General features: G+C 35.1%; 1 protein-coding gene and 1 long non-coding RNA gene across 12 annotated transcripts in view; one reads left to right on the plus strand and one right to left on the minus strand.

Annotated features, from left to right (window-relative positions):
- LOC117208598 (nucleolysin TIAR) overlaps positions 1–25,294 on the plus strand; it is a 584,542-nt gene that overhangs the window by 347,479 nt on the left and 211,769 nt on the right. The gene's annotated exons all lie outside the window — the stretch shown is intronic.
- LOC117208601 lies at positions 18,439–22,675 on the minus strand. Of its 4 annotated transcripts, none has more exons than XR_004487735.1 (3): positions 22,341–22,675; positions 19,752–19,945; positions 18,439–19,411 (listed from the first exon to the last, which is right to left on the minus strand). It is a non-coding gene; the product is annotated as an uncharacterized LOC117208601 (long non-coding RNA). The 4 variants fall into 4 exon arrangements; XR_004487734.1 differs by having other exon boundaries at positions 22,345–22,674; XR_004487737.1 differs by having other exon boundaries at positions 19,752–19,918; positions 22,341–22,674.

Genomic DNA, 25,294 nt, shown 5'->3' on the forward strand with positions numbered 1-25,294 from the left:
TACTTGCATTTCACATTTTCATGCTCCAAAAATGTATACTTATAAAATTGTTCAAATTAATTTTTTTTTACGATATTAGTCAAAAAAATAATCGCAAATTTCAGTGACATTTTTAGTCAACATATGTGATACTGATAGAAGTTTTAAATCAATCTGCGTGCTTATATTTAATCTTCTGATTTACATTTCATTTCACGTTACGAAGAGAACCTTTCCCCTTTAGGAGAAGAAAACTAAATTACGTCGAATGCAAGACAGGGTTGCAAATGGGATTTATAAAAATTTAAATGAGGAAAACTGTGCAACGAAGTTTCAAAAGTCGTTATTTTTCTGGAAACATGATGTTATTTTACATACATACAAATAGGGTACATTTCACACTTAGGTATGTTTGCAATGGCCCTTAAGCGGCTAAGGGATTAGCCCGCTTATCACAACGTTGTCGACACGAACACACAGCAATTCGTTGAATGCACCTTGTGTATGTTTCTGTATTATTCTGTATTATTTAGAGGGAAAATGTCATTTTACTTGACGCAACTATTCCGATTTTGAAAAATAAAAAAATATATTTCATGTTCTTTGAAAACAGAAATCAAATCCTACTTCCATCGAGTATTGTGCAAGATCAAAAATACTTCGTTCCATAGAGTTGAAACATATGCTACAGTGTGAACTATTGGAAATTAACTGCTTATGTAGGTATTAGGAATTCATCAGGGTCTACCAGCACAATTGAATATAACTGTTAGCGAAACTTTACAAGTCACAATCATATAAAACGATTGACAAGTACTTAGGAAACAAAACGTTTCCACGTAAGCTTTCATACGCACGGCAAACAAGAAAGAAAGCATAGAGCAAACATTTGAAAATGTTTGCTCGTATAAAATTCTGTTATAACAATAGCAAACAAACGCATGCAAATATGAGCGAGTTTCGCAGCGAAAAAAAAATAACATGCCCAGCTAAAGTAAACAATATATGACATCGGAACGGAACGAGATTCGGCAAACCAACGAGATTCGGACGAATCGCAACAAATTTGTCGGAACTGGTGGATCGCAGTGAAAAAGTAAAACTGATTTGCAGCTAATTAACGATATAGCGGTGTTTCCGGTAGCGTCGCAAACGAATTGTAATCTCGCTGCAAAATTGATTATCCGACCAGTTCCATAGAGACGACCGAGCGTATCGTACAGGTAGAGTAGTCACTTCGGGAACAACATTTACCGAGCGGCGTAACGACTGATCCGTCTATTCCCAGTGGCAACGAAAACTCGTAAAACGGTACTTGGAAATTCGCTGCGCCAAGTTAAACTTGATGGAGACGAAGGGGTATAGAGCTAGTGGTGCTAGTGTTGCAGCTAGTGTTGTAGCTAGTGGTACTGCCGGTGTTGTTGCCTGGCCAATCGTGCAGGTTCTACGCTATAGCCGCGAAACACCCAGAGGACCGAATGACTGTCGAGAGGAGTCCGGTTAGTCGCGTTACCAGGCGAAAACCGGAACCGCTACCTGTCGTGACCGGAGAAGTGGCCCGAGAGAGGAAGGAAAACCCCATACCAGCAACGAAATGATATTGTTTTGGCTGAAAATGAGACCTTGGTCGATGCTTAGATAGCATTTCCCTAGTAAAAACCGGACGTACGAGTATCAAACGGTCACGTACACTCGTCCCCCGTTGCTCTTCGAATATATCGGCATGTTACATAGCCACACATTTACAGAGAAATAGAAGAAGAGACGGAGAGAAGATAGCGAGGGACGACAGGAGGAGGATTCAAGATATCGTCGCGGGGACAAAGATATTCAGTGGCGGACAGAAATATTCGACGATACCTAAGAATACTGGTTCAGTGGCAGGATATAGAGACGGGTGCACCAGTGACGCCAAGATACATCGAAGGAACGAAACATCGCGGAAGTGGACGACGCACCGAATCGAGATCCTACTCGAATATCGCTCCTATCCTTTTCTATCCGCTTTTGCGGGACGAGGTCTGGTGGATTACACGTGGAAAACCGCATGGATTTGCGTGCAGTTGGCCGGCTGCCTCGACTGCTGGAGCAAAATCTGACCCCCTTTCGGCGACGGATAAATCTAAAATTTGGCATGAGAAGACTCAGCCATGAAAGACGGTCCGTGAGAAAAAGTCTCACCGTTAGACTTGATCGACAACAGACGTGGATTGCTTTTCAGCGAAAAAATGTCTGGTGAGCGTGCGAACGAATACTTTATTTCTTTCTTCTCTTTGATTCGAAGTAATGGAACCTTCTTGAGCATTGTATACTTCTATGGAAACGATGAATTGCGTGTTCAACGCGAACCATTTGAATCCTATATTCTAATTTACCAAGTGAGTGATCACAAAACGATTCTGGAAATTCCGAAGTGTTCAGCTCGCAAACTAAAATCTACTAGCAGACTGGAATTCCTCGGTAAGAGGAACAGAAGATAAGTTTTGGCATGAAATATCAAGTACTTATGGTATACATGTATAAAAAAATAAGTAATTATTTATTATTTAATCTATTATAAACGTATACCACTTAATAGAAACTCTAGAACTTCGAGCTTTGGTATTGTTTAAAGCTAAAAATGCATTAACGTAGTAATCAGATTCTTAATGGTGAGGTCACACAAGGGTTTCTCTTCTGTTTAACTCCATGAATGGATTGAGTGAGGTGAAAAACGTTGAATAGGAAAAGGCAGATATTCTTCTTTCTTTTTCTTTTTCATTCTTTCTTTCTCTTTCTTTCTCTCTTTTCCGTGTCTCTTCGTTATTTTAATTGGTTCATATTAATATGTGAAAAAAAATCGAGTTTAATTGTATTGACGTAAACCAAAATGAAGTATAGTTCTATATAGACCACATATAATTTTTTACTAAATTAATGAGGTACAACTAATATAATCTTTGGGTAAAATAGCATTGACAACTAAAATCGACTTCGATCTCAAATTTTAGTTTAATCCTATATTATTATTATTCTCATAATTATATTTTAACGTAAGAAATATCTTTGAGATGTTTTATTTGGTATCTTTTGTTAGTTTCTTACCATTCCCTTATTATTTAATTTGACAAAACTATCGTGGAACAAATTAATTATAAATTCAAAAATTTTATTTCCGTGATATGCTGAACTTTTTAAGACAATGTCGCACATTAAACTATGCAAATCGTTGGAAGAAAAAATAACAGTGAAACGTCGTTCCAAATCCATTATTTTTCTACTTAAAAATACAAGAAAAGCTTTTCGTCGTATATAAATTTAAATTAAAATTACTTCATCGGGGAAAGACAAACATATGTCGTAAAATTTTTTAACGGCCAACACTTCGCTTTACATTCCCAAGTTTGAAGTTCCGATTTGGAAGAATCTTTCTGTTTACTGCAATCCTAGATGATATCTATCATATCCTATCCTATTCAAGTTTTGGGTAATAAAATGTTGACACATTTGAACGCTTGAAAACGGTATTATCCATCAAATCTTTTTCAAGCCGAAAATATCTGAACAGCGAATGCTTCATAAATTATCACTCAATAATCAGCATTTAACGAAGATAATCCTTAACTTTTGATCGACGGTGTATAGTTCAGCGACCAGCAGGTGTCAAACCAGTGCAGTGTAGTATTCACTAGGGTGACAGCTGTTTAGTTGGTTGACTGACTGACTGACTAGATGGCTAACACTATGCTGGCTAGCTAGCTGACAAGAGCATACCATCGTACATCCACCTGTAAAGTAGCAGCTGCAAGCCGCATACGGAAGTCGTGTTCACTGACTGGATTTGCTTCACGCGTCTCGAGATACACAATCTATCATAAATCGTTTTGTTCGATGCAGTGGTGAAATCAACTAACAAAGCTTTCTGACATAATAACCTAATAATAATAACTAATATAACATTTTTTGCAGTAAATTGACAGATTACAACTTCTAGATTACAAATTTCTGATAACATGTAATCTGTAAAATGTAGTTGCATAGATTCGTTCATTTTATTGTCCAACTCTTTACTGCTATGTAGTATTATTACGTAGCATTTATTATCTATTAATTATTGCGACTTATAGCTTGTAAAAGTTCATTAATAATATTAATTCAATTTTGCAAGCGGAACCACACAGGTTAAAAATTGCAATTAATTACATAGATACAAACATTATACAAGAAGTACGAGTATAGAGGATCTAATAAAAGATTGATAGCGAAATAATTGCACAAAACGCAGTTCGCCGGGTTAAGGGTTTTAATTTCGATCACGATCATGTTAATTAGCATTGGTGTAGATTATGGTATGCCAATTGTGGTACACGATAGCTAATTCACGTATGTGGTATGTATGTAAATTAGCATCGGCGATTCGTTTGCTGTTAATTTTATTGTGAATTCGGAAAGATTCACGCGCATAATGAGATTCGTTACTATTTAATTGAAAACATTAATATTAATTATTTGTCAGGTTCATTAAACCGCGTTTCTATTAATCGATGTGCTGGCCCAAAAACGTTCGATTCGTAATCGCGTCAAATCGCGTTGTAATCGAAATAAGCGTTTAATATTGCACGGCCGCTTGAAACCCGGCGGATTAATTCGCTTTTGTTTCGTCGATTTTATCTCCCCGCCAGCCTTCGAACGTCTGAAACTTCGGTCGTCTACATTATTTTCAGACTTTTCAAGGGTTTTATACATAGAGCGAATTCTATTATGAGCTCGAAAATTACTTGTAGCGTGAAATTCGCCTTAATCAGATCGTCGCGTGGCGAGAGAGGGTCGTTTGAAAAGACAAGCGTGGACACCGTTCTTCTCTCGAAGCACGTTGCCCCCGCATTAAAATTTGCGGTCATTAGGCACGTTCACGTGTCGCCGTTTTGGTCTTTGTCACCAACAATACACCTTTTCTTCTTTGAATAAGATACGTACTAATAGAATAGGCTTTTGCTTCTAATGTATTATCTAAAATCGATGAAAATTCCATACAAAACGTATAATTCTTGGCTTCGATGACATTTCTTTTAATTCCCTTGAAGATTTCGTTGAAGATTGGCTTTTATTAAAAAAAAAAAAAAAAAACAATAAGTTTGTAGTAGTAGGATTTGCTCATAAAATCTTTTTAAAATCCTTACATGTTTATCATATGTTTTATATGTTTAACATTCTTTTAACTTTCTTTTTTGTAACAGTTATTTACTTCATTCTTGGAATTGAATATCTATTAAAAAAAAATTCCTTTATCTCTCCCATAACATCGTTTTATTTTAAAATTATAATCGAGTCAGGACTAAACATCAGCTTTATCAGCGAATATTTTGTCAAGTTTCCACGCTCTTTATCGTGTTAAAGTTGTATCATTTCTTGGGCATCGGGTAGCGACTTATTAACGTAACATTTTCTTTGGAAAGGTTGTATCGGTATCCAGAGATCAGGTACAATATGGATGATCGCAACAGGCGACGGATATTGCATTCGCTGTAGCAACAGCCAAAGTGGTTGCTCGCATTAAGTGCGTTTCACGCTTGTGGATTTAAGAGAGCAGCCAGAGGTAGGCTGATCAATATGCTAATATTTTGATGCTTCCACTCCGCTCCGAGAATTGAATTACGCTCGACGAACGAAGATAGATGGAGAGTACGCGAAGAGGGCGGCAGGAAGAAAAGGGGCTGGAAGAGGATGAGATAGAACAGTTTTACGTTTGAAGATAGGTATTATACAAAATACCACTTTCCATTGAGGCGCGTGCGCACGATTAACGTCACTGTAATGCGAGAAACCGCAAATGAATTCATACGCACCATTGTTACTGATACCGCAATGAAGCCTACCACATTGTTAAGATACAAACGTGCAACTCCAGAAACCGTTTCTAGCTAAAACATTTTCTTCTTTCGAATTGTATGGTAGGTTAAGATGAATTCTTTCGAATTTCAATAAAACATTTCAATTGAGAAAAGGCGAACTAACGACGTAAATGAAAAAATTGCACAATTTACATGTGCCTCAAATTAAATGTAACTTATAAATTACATTTACTGATATATTTTTTATTTCAGTTTACTGATACGATAAAACAAAGAAGAAATTATAATAGCCGAGAAAATTCCTTGAAAACTATTTCATCAAACCCTAAACATGGCAGAACTTTCACTTAATGAATTTTAGAAAACAAACATGTCAAATACCTACTATATTATTTATCACTTTGCTCTAAATTCTACTATCTGCGATGAGAATACGAAATAATGAAACAGACTAGAACAAATGACATAATGAATTCATAGCGTATATTATGAACAAAAACCATTAGCTTTTAAAATAAAAAATGCGATGAAATATAATTGTGATTATATAAATACGTATTCAATAATTCTACGTTACAATTAGTTATGCAAATACAAGCAACGGGTTTGAAAATCTCATCGCAATAACATTAAATATATATAACAGATTTGAATTATAATAATTATTACCGATAAATAGAACAAGAGTTGTTCCGACGAAGTGGCATTTAAGCGCATTGAAACATTAATCATTAATCGCACCGCAACATGTAATTTTAAACATTTCGAATAGCTGTGAGAAGTACGTGTATAGAAACCGTCGTTCAATGTACGAGTCTGTTGCATTGGGAATGTAGAGCTGTTATCAATGAAATTAATAGCAACCAGGTTTTTAAATCGTTTCATAGATGTAATAGCGTTGAATCTAAAAATGAAAACGCTCCTCAATTTTCTATATCACGTTGTAAATACGAAGAGAGATCTTTTTTCACGTTTAAGCGAAATGAATGATTTTTATCTGATTCACGTTTTCGACATAACCTGCGACCATGATCTGTCGAATCCCCGATAGGTTAACGAGGAAAGTTTGTTTGCGTATTTATTACTCTCCCAGGGAAGGATACTATCTTAATGCTACGTCATGCGGGTCCTGCCGCGCGAAACATTACGCTTCACCCTTCTCCTGTTACTACAACAATCTCACCCGTCCACCCCGTTTATCCGCATACTTTTTCGTTACGGCTCTATCAAAGAACTTCCCCTAACGTTGTACCCTCACCATTTTTAACTCCTATGTTTTAAAGGGGCGATACTTAAATCCGAGCAGTCGTCGTTGCTCTCTATTTTGACGAAGCGAAGCTCCTTTATCGAACTTGAAATTCAAATGTGAATTATGTATTTACATAGAAGTGAAATAAGAGTGGAAGAAATAGAACAAATATAAGCTAGTATAATAAATATTTTTAATGTTAGAAGCATCTTTAATAATAAAATTAAATGAGATTACTTTAACAAATAAATTCTTTATTTGATTATTAATTATATAACATTTGATTAATATTAACTGAGTCTAGCTGAACCTGTATAATAGAAGTAACAAAACAATGTTGACGTAAAATTCGCCAGATTTTGTCTACTTAAGAAATACTTTGTAAGAAATACAGAATCTTCAGTCATTAGTAGATTTTGTAATAATGATTAGTTAAAATTTATTTTTTTAACTACTAATGAAATCTAAGAAAATCTTTTCTATCCTACCAACCTGTCATACGCGGAAGATAAATTTACCAAATAATCAACCAGCATTTTTAATAATATCAGAAGGGAAAAAGGTTGACAGGACCATAAATCACAATTTCTCCAAATTAATACAAAAGAATGTAAGTCCTTATATAATGATAACATCCCCTACGTAACGATAAAATGAAAGAAAATGAAACGATATCTGACGGGACATTTTTATCTAGACAGACAATTCTAAAACCTTTTCTTAAGAATTAATAAGAGAAAAATAAATAAACCTACGAAATCAGCTTCTCATACGTATTTGTATTAACAAAGTATAACTTAGGCACCAATATCTTCTATTAATGTTTTTTATACAACATAAATTTCTATCTAACGTAACATATTACTATTTATTGCTTTACTGTTTTCAAACATCTTATAATTTTGATAATTTCCCAATTCAAATTCTTAGTACACATATTTTTTGGAAATGTAATAATATAAATGCGATTCCTCCGGATTCTCAACCTTCCCGCCTCTCTAGAAGTAGCATCTTAAACGATGTACTTGAATCTGTAGTTACAAAGGATTACTGTGCTTCTGTTCACAAGAGCGAATTTCAAGGAACTTGGTTATTAGATCAGGTTCCCATATCCCAAACGCAGTAATAATGTAACTGGATGTTCTAGATAATTTCGATAGGGATCTACTTATCGGAAAAGGCCTGCTCAGGCAAAGAGAGTGTAGTTAAGGAGAAGAGATGGAAAGGGAAATAGAGAAGGCAGAGGAATTGAAACAAGGAATGCCGGTGGCGCGTCGCGTTCCTATCCAGATATCTTCTGGTTTCCGCGAAGCTGTGGGATGTCGCCGTGAAAGATAATTCCTACTGTGAGAACTTCTGTCACCACTTGTTTGCTTCCTCTTTTCGATTAAGATTCTTTTCTACCATGACCAATCATTTATTTATTACGATTCTTCATGTACTTATTCCAAACATTTTTAATTTTTTACTTTAGTATCTAACTTGAAATTTTATGTTAAATATTTAATTGTTGCTATTTAATGATTTGAGGATAAACGAAAGATTAATAGGGATTAGATACAAAATTTGACTCAAGAGGTTTTCTCGGGTTAGCTATTCTATCGCAATTATTTTTACTTGGATTCAAACTTCAATCGTAACGCATATTTTTCTCTAGATACGAAATGTAATAAGGTAAAAATCAATTAGTACGTAAGTTTATGAGCAAAAATCAAGTAATACGAAATTTATACATCCGAATGTTCGAGATGTTACAAGGTGGTACAAATGGAAAATAAATTCTTCGAGTTACGCTATGAGAAAGATTTTTTTAAATTCTTCAGATTTTCAAGCTACAGAAATGGCATTTGAACCTGTTCCAGAAGCAATATTCTTTTTAGTGATACAATTTAATTAATAAAATATATTATATTAATAATTTGTGAATAACTGGAAACTATCCAAGTTTTCGAATGATATCAATTTTTAAATAAGGCTGTGAATATATATACGCTAAAGCGTGTATTGAGAACGGAAAATGTTTCCAACTTTCTTTAAACCGATAAATAAGTTACTTAAAAAGTGTACACACTTATGTGCATGAAACGTAATAAATTTTCCATCACTTTTCCACCGACGTATCTCGTGTGTAGTTTAATACGAATTATACGAAATTAAAAGCTTCCAAGTTTCTACGTTCTTTAATCATCGGCACGCAACATAGTGCACGGTAGACACGTAACAGTCGATATTCTTTACTCTTTCCCAATTCTATGAAACAAGGCAGTGTAAGATCGAGTAACATGAGCGGAATGAACAGAATCGACAACGATCAGCGTGCTTTCTCAAGCACAAGTAACGTGCAAGTAATTGGAAATTGCGCGAGGCAAAAATCGAACCTCGGCATTTCAGTGTAACGAGCGTGTACGAAGTGAACGTTGCACGATAAAAAGGCGTGTGCCGCGCTCCCTGGCTATGCAGTTAAAAAATCATTCAACGACAGCTAACTGATAATTTGAAGGCGGTTATTTCGTGGCAGTTGAATCGGTCACCGTAACCCAAACGCATCATTTCATCCCCGTCGATTCATATATTTCGCGAAGGGTGCTTCCTGCTAGAGTGGCGGCCGATAAGAATCTCGTCCAGCCCGTTTCTATCCGGTTAAAGGCGGCGCCTTCGTCAGGCCACCGTTTATATCTCTGGATCGCTGAAAAAGACCGCGGTCGATTTCGGGAAATCTAAAAATGCCGTCCCGAATTGGGCGTAGTGCGACGTATACGTGCGACAAGGAGCAGATCGTACCGGGGAGATTGCGAGCGAGGTCAGTAAGCGAAGCCAATCAGATTTACGAGGAGGGACATATCATGATCGCCTTTGCGACAATTAGTCACCGTCACCCTCTTTCCACTTGACGGTTCGCGCACAGGCGACCGGCCAGTAATGGAAAAGTGGTAAAACCCTCGTAAAAACCGAACTCTGGTTCGGGTATCGCCTGGTCCCTATTACGAGACGTTCATTTTGAAGTTTCAGCGAACGCCACGCCCTAATTTATACTGATTAACTGGCGACTGCGGCGAAAGCCAATTGCAGGTACAATCAGTACAGATTGGTGTGGTACGACAACGTTAAAAGACGTATTCAGCAAGTGTAACGTGTTCCTTCGTTACTCGATCGAGATATACTCGATTGCTGGTATACCAAATTGCACATTATGGATTAATGATTCGAGACGGTGATGGAGAACGTGTCGGATTGTTGTCGTAACGATGCAAGTCGAAGGTCAACGCGCACCGCGAAAATAAGAATTTACTTTTAACAGAGAAATAGAAAAGTCTAGCGAGGATCGAGGCGTTGTAAGTGACGTTTTCGTTTAAAACTTTCATCCGTTCGCTGGTGACAAATCGATTTCCAGGCTTCGCGCGTATGATTTGCCTCGAGCCAGACAAATATCCTCTTCCCCATCTGTAGATATGGATTTATCGCGTTCCGATAAATATTAGCGAAAACAATAGAGATTGAAGTATAATATGCTGGCCGTATCACGGATGACAGATAACGTTATGTACCGAAAGTTTCATAAACTAGCCACGATTTAATCGTTCGACAGCGGTTTTGCGAAATTATCGTAAACTGCGATTTAATTGGTTACGAGTTAAGGATAGCAATAGGAGGTTCGATCGAATTTAAAAAAAAAAAGAGGAACAAAAGAGAGAGAAAAACGCTGCACGTTCTTTCAATTACCGTCACGCGAAAACGAGCGGCGTATTAACAAATCCACTGATTTCAATGGGTAATTATTTTTTCAAGAGAAAAACCAGAGTTCCGGTATTTACGCATGCGCTCACCGATATCTCTTGGTCGAGTTACCCGCATTTTATGATCCACCGTTCACCATAGACGGATGAATTCCCATGCGTTTTTGCTCTGACCAACTCGAACGAACCAACCAGCTATCCAGCAGCTCCGGAATAGTGGGTGATGGGCGAGGTGGGAGTCGGGTGGTAGGATAGTGAGCCGGGATCGATGGAGATAATGCCCATTACCCTTAATACGAACTCACTCTTCTTCCATCTCTTCCTCCCTTCACCTTTAACCCCTCGCCAGTCTCTCCTTCACCCAAGCTATTCCATTCTCGTGGCTCTTCGCAATCTGTAACCGATGCTTTTTATCGTCCCCGCTGACTCGATTCGAGAACTCCGCGTTCTCGTCGTTATCATCATTGATCAAAATTTTGAAATCGCGAATGGAGTGTAATACCACTTCCGTGTCCTCCGCCTAACTTGCACAAAGAACTGTACTTGAGACCAATCGCACGTCTATAATTCCACAACCAAGAATTCGAACTCGGTACCTGACGTGTTTATTTCGTATATTCTTTTTAATATCTCATAAATAAATATTCGTTCATCTACCATACAGGGATTTTTCAATACATTGTGATATGTTATCCAATTTTTTTCTGTTGTGTAACAATTATATATTTTGAGGAATGTTACCCTTCTCTATCGACTATCGTGGTTACATTGGTAAATTTAGCAACTTGGTAATTTAGCAAAAGTATTTCAATAATCACTTACCCATTATGTTAATGTAAATGTTTCAATATTTAATAAGGACTATTTTCAATACTTGGGTAATATACATATGCCTAAGGTGACTATTCGCGTTATATACTAATTTTTACTAAATATACATATTTGCAGTAAATATCTTGTAGCTTCTAGGTACATTTTCAAATTGATCACAAATTTGATCAATATAATCACGACAATCGCGTCTCATTTTGTAATGCAGTAATTAATGAAATTTCAAGATAATTTTACATAACGCAGACATGATACAGAGATAAACTTTTTTGTTGTAAACATTCTAATACTTTTGTATGCTACTATACAGTGTTACCGTATACTGGATTACAGTAATTCAGATATCTATTTCGTTACCAATTAAATTTAATTAAACAATACACTGAATCTTAACGACGTATGAAAAGCCTAATCTAAAGTGCATTTAAGTGTTAAGTGGCGTACTTTGAATACAGGCTTATTTGAATCTTCGATCGTTTAACGATTGCTTACAGCTTACGTAATACGCATCTTTCTATTTCAGTGAATTTATTTTCCCTGGAATCGCATTACAGAGCAATTTTTCGCGAATGCGCAATCACCGATGCGGAAGAGATTCATTGCTTCGCGGAGCTGAACGTAGCTATACACAAGCGTACAGCACTTATCTGAAGTGGAAGCCACAATAAGCTTCCCCGTGAAGGGCTACTCTCTTGTGACTCCGCGCGCGACAAGTTCTTCGTTACTGATTTAATTGTTTTGCTTACCTTTAGAAAACGCAGCCAGTGCTAGGAAAACAAAACGAGTCGTGTTGGATGTACCGTGGCGGGAAGTTGTGTGGGTGGACGCGCGAACCTGTTGAGTGTATTCGCGTAGGTGCTGAGTAGCGGATACGTATACGCGCGAAAGTCTGGGGATGTAGTTTCTCGAGGAAATACACGCGAGACACCGTGCTCGTGAGGATTGTAACACGAACAATGAAGAATACATCCGAACTCGGAAAGCTCGCCTGATAATACGTCTGCACCGGTGTGCATTCTTGAGAAAACTTGGAAAAGACCTGCTACGATTTCATACGATTGAAATAACGATTTCGTGCCTCGTGATTAATTTCCGAAGCAGATTTTTCAATTGGCTTAAACTTGTATCACGAAGCATAAAATTCTCAAACAGAAATCCTTCCATTCCAGAAACGTATAATTGTATAAAATATACAAGTGTAAGATTGTTGAAAATATGTTACGAAATCGATTTAAGATCACTTCCTAATAGGACTTACACACCGAAGTAAAGTCATTTCTGAGTAGAGAAGTAGAAGGAAAGTGCAAAGAAAAATTTAATTTTGAAAGAAAACCCACTCTTTAAATACAATTTTAAGCTCGCTGTTAAACGAGTACAGAATCTCAACTTTGATAAAGTAGAAGTTCTATTTCAATTGCACTCAAATATTTACTTAAATCGACCTTTGCTTGCATCTTTTTCTTCAAATAGAGTGTTATTTATACTTATCAAGGATTGTAGAACGCGTGCGACATCCTATAGCGATAAGAGGTATGATTCGCCAAATATTAATAAAGAAAGTAAAGATACAAAAAGTATAGACCAAGGTGTACAAGCAGATCAGTAAATATTAAGGATACATCTATATGCAACGTGTATACGTACATATGTAGATACATACTTAGAATATTCTGCTATGCGGTAAACTGTAAAGGATGGTTGGACTCATTGGGCTGGAATAATCGTGTTTGAAGTTAATACGTGGGTATGTTAATACGTGATTGCCTTTTAGCCACTTTGTTGCATGTACCTATTTTAAGATCCTTAAGTACCACTGGACCAGAAAGATTAATACGAATTCTAATATGCTTCTTAAAATTAAAAATGAAAGTTTTAAAATATCGAACTTGAAAAAGAAAAAATTAGTTCTTTTAAAGGAATTTAATATTCACATCTCAAACGGTAAAAAATGTTATTCTGTAGTATAGATTGTTAATTGATTGAACATATTTTAATTCATATAAGTTTTTTACGCGTATTTCGATATAGTGGTAAATACTTTTGGAAGTACAAATGATTTTTATAAATTGTGTTAGGCTTATCCACGTACTGCATAGCTTTGGGTGCTATATCGATACGTTCCTTTCATTGTAATCGTATATCTTATTGCGTCGAAATCAAAACACGTTAGCAAAATAGGCGCAGTATGTTTTTCGAGAACATTCGTTTTCCGCCATATTGTACAGTAAGGCCCCATATGACGTGTTTCCACATAACGCAGATTCGTACCATATACATATGTACGTATAATATATGTGACTCATATAACGCTGTTTCTCGTAACATAAGACATATCCCTCGCGTTATAGGCGGTTTCACCGTCCATCCACGATATTATGACAATAATTGAAGCGAAGGACTTCTCCACTGCATTCTCCTAAATTCCATTGCAAGTTAGAACCGGCACCATAGAACACTTCATAACCGAAATTTTACACTTTACACTTTGTGACCGACCCTGACTGGAGTTCGTTGCGTACTAATACACGAAATGTTTTCCTCGCGAACGCGATCGAGCCGAACAGAATGTAAACTTACAGATACCAAAACTAAGATGCAATTCGAAGCCGCACAAAATGTAAACATATCGAGCCGAGACACATTTCGTAATGGCGACAGTTATACGTGGGCATACGCAGATGGCGTGTCGCGACGAACGTTTACTATGCAATGTATATGTTTACTACAGTTTTAATCGAATTACTTCAAAGTGATCACATAGTGTTTACAGAGTTGAGTATAAATCAATGTGAAGTGATTATAAAATTCATTGGGGAAACGCAACAGAAGAGATTATTTCGGCCAACGAGTAAGTATATTCGTAATTAATGTATGTTAACTTGTCTGATGAATGGCGATATTCAAGTCGAACGTATCTCTCTCTCCTACACACTGTATCGATTTCGCGTTTCGATTTTCGAATATTTACGCCGTAGAGTTATGATACTACAGCAAACAAACTATTTTTTTACGGTGTCTCTATTAATGAACGAGCATCGAGTATGTTTTACGCGTATTCAATTGGAAAAAGAGAATTGAGAAGATGCATTTACGAGTCGGTAATTCGTTCTACTTCGAATATGTTCTATTCCAATTGCCAATCGATATCGATTAGAATGATCGATCGTCGCGTTTGTCAACGTACAAATTCGTCTCGATGAGTGAGTGAGAAAGTTTGTTTGCCAATTTTTCTGCCAAGTTTTCGAACGACGTAAGACATAATTTCCCCGGGATCACGTTACAGGGAATTTATCTTTGTACGATAATATATTTGGTATGTTTTTAGGAAGTGTGATCGTGCGCGCACGCGTTTCATTGGCAACCGATTCGTCTCTTTCCGTTATGTGCTATTCGTCCCATCAATCAAGTGCAACAGAAATACAGATTTCAGTGAACAATTGAAATTTCAAGGCCAGCATGCAGCAATCATTTAGCAACTAGATAAATCATTAAATTAGTCAGTTAAATATTAAACGATCGAGCGAGGGGAAGGGAAGAGTAATATGAAACAAAAATGGAAGGGAAGTATGAATGATGTATGTGTTAACCATAAGCATGTAGTATCTTGTTAATTAATTCTGACTCTGAGATTACCTCAGACACATACACATACAAGCCTAAATACAGATCTTCTCTCTTTATAATATTAGCATAGATTATTTTTCTTATTATATCAAATAATATCAAATTTGACAATATTGATGTGTACTACATTTAGTATCCGTCTAAACTTTTAAAACACACTGTTATTTCTTAATCTAGTATAAAAAGTATTATAAACAAGTGATATTATTGTAATATATCTTATTAAATTTCTATTTTATAGAACTTCAAGATAATCCGTAAGTGTAAAGAAATGGAATATTAGAAATTATTCATTTAATATAGTATCAATAGTTACTATATTAAATGGGATGAAATATGTTTTATCACAGTATGCAATAATAAGGAAATAGATACATTAGGAAATCGTGACTATTTATGAATTCTCACTCTTTTGATTTCCTTACTTTATTGTAAGAACATTTGGAAGAATAGTAATATATCAAACAATAGTATAACGAAATTCGACAATTACGTCATACTTGCCTTCCATGTGTCTGAAAATAAATGAACGTACCAACGCTCTTAATCTGTAGTTTCATAGTCTTTCCAACAATCGTATGGCAATTAAGTGCACTATAACGGAAGCGATTCTGAAAGTTCAGAGATACTGAACTGATAGCGACTCTGGATAGCCGATATTAAAGATGGCCCATGTAAATGAGTCGCACAGTTTAAATAGTTGGTTAGTGCCTATCGTAAGAAATAAAGTCAAAGCCTTGCAATCCTAGTTTCATTTTATATTTTTCTTCGACTTTCGACTGAAAATATCGAAAAATATTAGTTTTGTTAGAACTAATTTTTAAAATAATGGTGTATTTTTTTATCTATAATATAGCATCTATAATCACTTATATAAATGATACAAAAAGACATCAAGTTTTTATTAAAACATAAAAAAAGCGTAAGAGTTATTTATATGTAAGTGAAATGTTCACCATTCGGAAAATACTATCAAAGGAGTTTCATTTTTCAACCACAATTAGTTTCCAATTATAACGAATATACACAACGAATTATTCTATTATAACGAACAAATCGCGAGAAATTTTATAATTTACAATAATTTTATCAATATACATTTCCTGTCTTGTAAAAAAAAGTTACTAAAGAGCATCATGAACATCCTTGTCAATTATATCGCAATTTACAATAATGAATATCGATATTCCGTCTAAGGTGATATAGGCTAAATAGATTTTCGAACGAACGTTTCCTCGATTCGACGGAAATAACTTTTTCCAGACTTTTTGCTCCAGTGAGGGAAAAAATGAGCGGTTCCATGTCGATTACCTCGCGCCTCGCTGTTCATCCATAACTTTCATCCCTTATTTTCCTGCGGCCAGTGAATCACGCGACTCTCGTTTCCATTTTTCCCGTAGTCGTTGTTCACGCATCAAAAGGTTCGTTACGCGATAAACATGTGTTTCGATACTACGTCTACGTCGTGTTCATGTATTACGTCATCAACTGGTTGGCGATGCGCTTTGAAATTAGTGGCGTAACGTGGTCGAGTGTCTCACTACGGACTAACAATGTCTGTCGCGTGCGCACACGCGTTTATGCCTGTCTATTGTATTCATTTACATTCTGGCAATTTCAAACCAGCGTTGATACCATCTCCATTTTCAATTAATCCTTTAACAACGATGTGGAATATTCTGACACGGAGGATTACGCGCTTCGGTTAGTTACCTCCGATGTACATTCGATGTACAGATGCTTATTATTTCGTTGTTACCTTTAACTTTATTAGATTTATTAGGTGTATACGGGACTGTCGTTTCTTAGAGATAGAAAGATAGGAAGAAGTATAAAAGATGAGTTAGAAGGGCTTGAATGCATCACTGACAATAATGTTTTAAGAGATATAACTACACGATAACTAACGCGTTCGTCTCGAATAAAGAATCAATGACATTTGATTACGTCCTTCTCAATATTACTCGATATTTATCTGAAATACTTTTCGATGTCATGAATAGTATGTTTAAAAAGTAATATTCACTGATACACGCTGCACTGTTATGCGTTTGAAATCCAGTCTAGCTTAAGTGGAAATCAGACGCACTAAATGCATATAATTAATTACACATGCGTTATTAACACATTATACGCTTTAATAACCAATTGTATCTTATTGAAATCACAATTAACACTAAGCAATGGTATTACATTTTCAAACAAAAATCTGTCAAAAATTAGAGGATCTAAAACAAGTAATAAAATACTTCTATGAGGTTTCCCAATTACAAACCCAATTTTATTATTACATATTGGCTTAATCGGATCATAACGTGCTATTACACATAGCTATGATAATTATAAGGAATAAAATCGGAGCAATTTAATTTGTTTGTAATTTTGTCCTTAAAATATATTTTGCCAAGAATCAACGAATGTTCAGATACTTTTGAGCGATATTGTATACTTATTACTCTCATTCTTTCTGTTATGATAAAATAATCTACGTAATTGCAGTGCAGTTTATGCTCATCTATGAAGAAGGAATGGTGATTATTTGCGTTCGCTTGTACACAATAACGCGACATACTCAACATGGAGTTTTCAAATAATAATAGACCGAATAAACTAATTAACGAACGCATACGACACTCTTCGAAAGTGCACTGCTGCCAGTTGTTTTGCAATACAATACCTATTACTGTCGTTTGCTCTTTCATGCATTCACACCTACTGCTGTGTCCACCTACGAACTCGCAATTGCAGTACAGTGCTGGTGACATTTCCATTTTCAATTAATCCTCTGATGACCGCACAAAATATTTTGTTATTGAAAATTACATATTCTGATAGTTAACTTCCCGCGCGCAATGGCAACGCCATAATTTCTTTATTAGAATTTTTACAATAATTTGATACAGTATAAGAAAAATATATTTCCATTTCGAAAAAATTTATTGTTTAATGTTGTAGTGTTGTCAGCTTATTAATTCCAACTAATTAAAATAGTTGTATACATGCGTATTACATTTCTTTAGGAAGAAAGGAGAATATTTCATAGTACTATTATTAATATTATATATTTCATAACACTATTGTTAATAATATTATATATATAGCATTAGATATTGATATATAATATTATTAATATAATATTAACATTTTATATATAAAATGGTTTGTTTTAATAACAATTTTATTTTGAATTTAAATTACTTGAAATATGGATTGCAAATTTTCAAAAATTTCGAATTTCATGTGCATGTTCATACATGTAAATAATACTAGGAAGTTTGTAATTTCTTAAACACTAATTCTATTGACATATGCATTTCATTTTCTACGCATTATATATTATATCTTTTTAGAAATAAAGAAATATTTCGTGACATGCAAAAATCTCTCATAACAATTTCACTTTACATCCAAAGTACGGTAAATTTTTACATAATTTCCAGACATGTATTCATATTATAAACGATACTAAACAATTAGCAATGAAAGGACATTTACACAAATCATTACACGAAACTTACATAGTTTATACTTTACATAACAGTCTATAATCGCGAATTGTATCATATGTAACAACTAATAATTCGAAATTATCTATAACGCATCTATATATTATTAGTAGCCATTATAATTACTACATCATTGTACTAAATATACAATCTCCGGTATTGTAAATTAATCTCGAATCCTTCAATTATTTCGCATATATACATACAGTACATGGTAAGCTCTTGTAAACGCGAAATTACATTTTGCGTATCAATGCATTCATGTATAATAAAATTAGTATTATTACTAACAATAAGCTAATATAGCTCCAACCACACAAGTACTTTAAAGGAGCAGCCGTTGAATTCATAGTTTTAGTTCAGTTTTAAACCTCTTACGTCTAATCGAGAGCTTGCACCTTTCATTTATCCATACAGTGGTTTATTCTGACATAGTTACTTTACTGCTGTTCATTTACCATTGTAAATGTAAAACGGTATTGCAAATAATAAGAATGAAATGCGTGTACTAAACTGAAGTTTTCGTCTTAATTAATCAGTGTTAAAAATGCGCTTCCTCAGTAATTATCGTATTACTTGCGATTATCCTTTGGGCTTGTTGCAATCATAATGCCGTCAATTCAGATATCCCAATTCGAAGTGACATTATAAATAGAGCTGAAATCACAGAATCAGTTTTTATACTCTACGATCTACTCGATAATTATATCCAACGTGAATTTTCTAGCCAAGAACGTGAAATTCGAGAAAGTTCTGTTCTACCAATTTCATAGGAAAGTAAGAAAAACAGAAAATAATAATGACGAAAAAGAAATTTCTCCTCTGTACGATTCCAATTTAAATTCACTGGTAAATTATTTAATTTGCCAGTCACGGGCGCTCATTTGTACGGAATGTAAGTCCGGTTGCGGTATGTTTGCAAAATCAACCTTGTAACGCGGTCGAGTATTTCGCGATAGTATAACAATGTTTCTGGCGTGCTGGTTCGTTTACTCACATACGTTTATACCTGGCGCTCCGATAATCCACATTCCCAGTAATTTTCAAGCGGCGACAATGTCATCTCCATTTTCAATTAATCCTTTGATGACAACGTGCAATATTCCGGCGGCCGGGTTTACCCAATTTTCCATGGTTACCATTCAACGTGTTCGCAGCAAGACCCTTCGAAAAAGTTTATGAAGAGTACATCTAAAAGTTTGAAGAATAGATTTAACTTTCTTAATGGAATTCGAATTCATTTGCATAATTCGTTATTTTATCCATCCATTCGTTTCCTTTTTGCTCCTTATCGAACAGATTTCGAGCGGTGCTTCTTCGGTCAACCAATACCTTGAGATTTATGTTCTGATCAAATTCAAAGGGCCAGGAGATCCTGTCAACTCTTCGGCTTATGAAATATTACCAGCCATTTATGTTTGTCTTATGAAATTAGTTTATTTTCATGGTACGCGTAACTCTGTATTCATTTTCCTATAAGAGTAACACGTCATGTGCGTCTTTTTACATAATTGAACTAATATTTTCCAGGTCACAAGCTGGAAGTTGTATCGATAAATACCTTTGTATGATAGTTATAAATTTGTTAGTAAAAAGAAAATGAAATTTTTACCAACAATTTTACAGAATGTAAAAAGTAACTAGGTTTTTAAGCGAGTTGCCAATTCAAAAATATTCATTGGCTCCCATTACGTAACTATTGTGACAAATTTACAAGATCTATACAGGCCATTGCCTTACGCCTGCAGCAAATATTGAAACTTTGACCTTTTTAACTTTTCTCAAAAATCTCCAACCCATGTATTCTACATATTTTTGTCAACTTATATTTTATTTCTTTTAGAATTATTACCAGTTTAACTAAATCAGTACAGTATAGTAGAAACATCATCGAAATTGGCAATCGAATGATCGAATAATCGAAAAAATTTAAGTTAACTATCTAGTTAATGGAAGCTTAAAAAATAGATATTTAATCGGAAAGGCAGTGTTTATTATAACTGAATTGTTAATTTTCATGAATCACATTAGAGCGTTATTTATTTATAAACAAACCGTTAAATTGCTATTCATCAGACTGTTCCGGTAACATTTTTCGCATATGGTGTTCTTTCAAAGTTAACAGAACGTTCGAAACCAAACAGAAAAAATAGTGAACAATATATACCTATGCGTATACGTAATTAACTATTTTCAATATTTGTTGAGGAAAGAATAAACTCTTGTTTGATTGAAATCTAATAACGGCACAAATTAAGTATTCATCCGCAATCTACAGTCTGTTTGGAACATTAGTGTTATGATACAGCCAATGACTTGATGACAATAACGATCGATGCATATTCCGTACACTGTACCTGATTATCTGTCATTTTGCATTAATACATATCCAGATCGCTTCGATGGTGTATCTATAGATTTGACTAGTTATTCATGAATCATATAAACTATAAACAGATTCAAAAACATATAATTTAAATGCAAAAGTGATGCACTACAACATCAAATATTATAACACTTCCCTTCCCTCTTTATCATGTTCCACTGGAAAATTATATTTTCTTAAAATCTACTAAATTGTTGAGATATATCATTTATGATTTATGATTTATTGTGATGTACGATGTCTTATTTTGATACCATTAAAAATAAATGTTAATAGTAAAAGGTTTTGTAAGAAAGTTTTAACACTTTAGAATGTCACGGCTGAGAGATAAATGTGTTATATGAAATAATTAAATGAAATAACTAACAAATGTATCCCACCAAATTTATTATTCAAGGATAGTTCGAGTGCTTAAAATATTAAAATTTTACTAAATTAAGTATTCAGTAAATATATTATTATCTTAAACGTGTATTTGACTGTATTTTAGAACGCATATACATTACATGAGACATTCCTGTATGATGATGGGAGGGTACGACCTCAGTTCTAACGAATTCATGAATCCCACATGAGAAATGCAACTCAAAATGGACTAGTAAGATTAATTATCCGCGTTACGTGTATTTACAGAGCAAAGGAGTAATATTACAACAGGGGATTAAAATGTTGTAAAATATATATTTGATGAGAGATTTTCACTAGCTTAACTATTCCAATATATCATTTTAAACATGGCAAAGGAATTTTTATAACAGAATATTCAGAGACGAATATCAAATTTCGTGTCTAAAACGTATTTGCATACGCACCTCAAATTACTTTCAATAAACACGAACTAATAATTTTAGATTTTCATGTTGCTTTAGTTTTGTTTTGTGGTTGATCTTCGGGTTTCGGTCGCGTCTTTAATAGTACGTTTGCGCTTTGTTTCAACGTGACGTTTCGTGAACGCGTCAGTTTAAAACACAACGGAACGGAGTATTAAAAAACGATCGAAACCCGAAGAACCACAAATACGTGCGTCACATAAAGTAATAACTTAACCTTTTAAGTCTCTCTGGCATGTTTTCTAATTTAAAATATATCTATTATATAAAAAGCTGCATTTCGCTACTTTTTCTATTATCCAATTCATAAATCCAAGTTCCATTCTCATTAAATAAGTGATTCAAAAGTTTTGAACGTTGATGTATATACCTACGTAATATATGAACGTCCGCCATCCATTATCGGAATCGTTGCTCGTGACGCAAGCAGCAGCAAAAGAAATCTCACGATTAATTAGTCGGAACCGAGCGCGCAGAGGAGACGGAAAGAAAGAAGCAATCGAGCGGCACCGAGGGCTCCGACAATACCGCGAATTAAATATTCAACTCTCACCCTTGACACGGTGACGCGCGATATTAGCGTTATAACGTGGTCAAATGTTTCACGACGGAAATGACAACGTGTGCCGCACGCTGGTCTGGCTTGGGCTCACGTTCGCGAGCGCAGCTGCACGCCTGTGTACGTGGCATTGTGTCGACTGTTAAGCATTTGATACGGCCGCCTTCCTGTCGCGCGTCCATTGTCGTTGGCCCGTTCGCGACGTAACCGAGCCAGCCGGCTTCTCGGTGTGCGAATCACCCAGTGATACGATATGACGATGCTCGCTTCTGTGACAGCGTTTCCCAAACTAATTTACTCGTCGTACGCTCCTCGAGCCTTCGCTCTTTCAGTTTTCGAGCAATAGACAGTCGAAATATTGTAGCCGATGTCGTTTTATTCCGTCCAATTTTATCATCTATGATCGAATTTGCCTGGGTAATTTTTTTAATGGATAGTGGAAGTTTTTGGATAATATTTGTGTACGTTACTAGTTAAACGTATCCGCCTTATTTTTCACGGAATATAATTAAATTGCATGATTTCTTCATTAATCTATATGTCCCTTTTACTCGTTGATAATATTAAAAAAATTGAAATTTGTTAGACACACGGTTAAAACATTTGCATTTTTTTATCTTGTTTCTTTTTTTACTTTTTATCGTGTTCCTATATCGTTAAAAAGTTACCCGTTTCAATTTTACGCCAGTCATTCTTAAAACATTAAAAGTGTTTTTGTTTGTTGAAACGATAACGAAATTGGAACACAAAAATTTGGATACCGTAGCAAGGTTAAGACGGGTAAGCTTTTTTGCATCCCAGATCTATCGATTCGCCATGTCATATACGTGCAATCAATGCCTCCACATTTATGAGACATCGTCATTTGTAATCGATACTATTATCAGAGTATAAATAATTTCGTTGTCGTAATTTAATTGTCTTGCATCTTCATTCCACCTGCTCCCTGAAGTGAAACTAATAGAGGTAGAAATATGCCATTGTATAGGATGAAAGATCCGCAGCGATGGAATTTATTTATGTATTAAAAACAGAATTGATCTTTTTCTTTTTTGTGGCAGCATTGATCTCAGAAAGCAATATAATACTTTATGAGCTTTAGGTTTGATTATAAACAAAAATATCTACAAGAATTATTACTCCATAAGATATTATTTAATGTACTACTAGAATTTCCGACATATGATTATTTTTAATACCAAATTTATTTTTATTGTTTACTTTGCTTATTTTATGATTATACTCTCTTCAGACTCAAGAAATTATTTAACAGCAGAAGAACAGCAATCGAATATTCCTTCAAAAGCTTAACAGGATTAATTAATAATTTTCTTAATTTTTAAAAACAGTTTCAAATGGAAAAGTACATCACATAATAAAAGCTATTTTTACATTAAACAAGTAGAATCATTTTGCAATTTAGAGAAATGTTTAATAATGAATATTTATTTAACGAAGCACATTGGGAAGCGCTGGCGTATAGGTGTTTCATCCAGTTTGACGTTTGTCGGTGTACGCCTTTGTATACACGGCGCACATTACCGACCACTGTTGCATGCTTTATAATGACACGAGAATGTGTTTGTATGTGCTTCTTTCTTAAGCTAGGTGGTCGAATGCTTTTCAGTAGAACTCCAGCCGCTTTAGCAATGCCTACGATATTCGGACAATTTTTGCGTCGTTGTGTTCGTTTTCACGTCGCGTATACTATACCTTCTCATCTAACATGGTGTAGTCTTCACGGTTCGTGTTGATAGGTAATCGATTGATTTCAGTGATAATATTACACGCCCTGCCGCGTCTCTCCTTAACGAACCAATACTGCACGTGTACCCCTTTATTGGTGTCGATAATTGATTATTTTAAGACTCTTTGCCAATTATGTTCCAAAAATAATTATAGAATTGGTGAAAATCGTGCAACAATATGTTTTTCGCGTCAAGTGCGTTGATCGTATAATTTCAGTGAGTTTTCTGTCTATTTGAGTTTGTTAACTTTCGCAACGTGTCGCAACGTTGTATAGATTACGCGTAACTAAGTAACGTGAATACGTTATTGTAACACAGTCTGTGCTAGTGTAGTTTAACGTTTCGTTGTCGATATCTGTATATTTTTGCAAACTTATGCGCTCGTCACTTTGGAAAATTTGTGAAATGTTCGCGTATAATAACGCTGTGTTAATGGGTTAATTACCGTGCTATAGGGCAATCGACAAGAAATCATTGCGCAGCAACGAGGTTTCGAAAGCAAACACGCTCTCGCGATTAATAGACAGACCTACGTTCCAGTCAACAAATCACTAGAATATCTATCGTAATTACACTGTACAGGATACAAATTGACCAGTCCGCAGTTATAGGTCGATTTTATTTGCTGTAGATGTAAAATACGCGGTGCCTTTCCCATTTCTGTTAGCGTTCCGTGCCGGAATATTAATCTTCGTTTGTCGGTTGGTTTTTATGTCGTTGCAATTTGACGTGAAAAGCATTGTAGTTTTCTTCGTGAATTTCTTTCGCCCCGCTCTCTTACGCTACGTTTACCGCTCTTTCGGAACCGATGGATCGAACTTTTTAATAGAATCTTTGTATTCGTGTATCACAAATTCTCTGGTTGAAAAACGTATGTGTTCGCTATTCAAATGTATTGCGACGTATTAATACGAGAATGAACAACATCGGGAATTTGAATTCTTTAAAAGGAATGATGGACGACGAGTGCAATAAAAATGTGTATGTTTATAATAAAATACTAGTGGAAATGAATTC

This window comes from Bombus bifarius, unplaced genomic scaffold, assembly GCF_011952205.1.
Source record: "Bombus bifarius isolate JDL3187 unplaced genomic scaffold, Bbif_JDL3187 scf7180000008140, whole genome shotgun sequence".
Classification (NCBI taxonomy): domain Eukaryota; kingdom Metazoa; phylum Arthropoda; class Insecta; order Hymenoptera; family Apidae; genus Bombus; species Bombus bifarius.